This window comes from Homarus americanus, unplaced genomic scaffold, assembly GCF_018991925.1.
Source record: "Homarus americanus isolate GMGI-L3 unplaced genomic scaffold, GMGI_Hamer_2.0 scaffold48406, whole genome shotgun sequence".
Classification (NCBI taxonomy): Eukaryota; Metazoa; Arthropoda; class Malacostraca; order Decapoda; family Nephropidae; genus Homarus; species Homarus americanus.
In genome coordinates this window covers 1,261,901-1,262,630 of record NW_024753828.1, presented here as the reverse complement: position 1 = coordinate 1,262,630, position 730 = coordinate 1,261,901, and positions in this window count along the sequence as shown.

Here is a 730-nt window from a genome sequence, read left to right as displayed (position 1 = left end):
TATTTTTGTTTTTAGAATCTTTTTTTTTTTTTTTTTTTATGATGTATATATTTTTGGGCCTCTGATCCCAAACCTCTTATTTACATATAAATCAATGTCACAATGCCTTGCGAATATTCTCGGTCCCTATCTCATGAAACATCACGACTATACTGTACCAGGACACAACCAACCAAGATTACTGTGTTAAAGCTGTGTTAAGACATAAAAAATGATAAAGTTACATAATCTCCCCGCTAGGCTGAATCCCTGATCCTGGAACTCTCCAATATCCGGAATTTAAATCGGGCCGGATAAAGTCTGGGAAAACTCTCTCCATTCCGAGTTTGCAAACAAGTTTCCGAGGATGAAAATCAGATGCATTTTCTGAAAAAAAATCCAAGAAAATCTTTCCAAACCTATCCATTTCGGGCCTAGGTGAAAATTTCCGGGAGTTCCCAGAGATTGCATCATTCTCCAACGTATCCTCATGTGCCAGGAGCGTGGGTGGCCTAGCTGCTTAGATTGCCTAGTTCATATTCTGCTGCCATTATAGAAGGTTGATCCCTCACTTGCTGCTGCTGCTGTTTTTGTGTACAATTTACTTTTGTGCTGTGCTGTTCAATAAGTGGGAAACACTGGAGCACCTTAACTCTCATCTTTATTCAAGACATCTTCAGGTCATGCAACCCACTAATCATCTACCCTGATAATGGGTGACCTGGCGATGCATCAGAAGATCAGTAACATG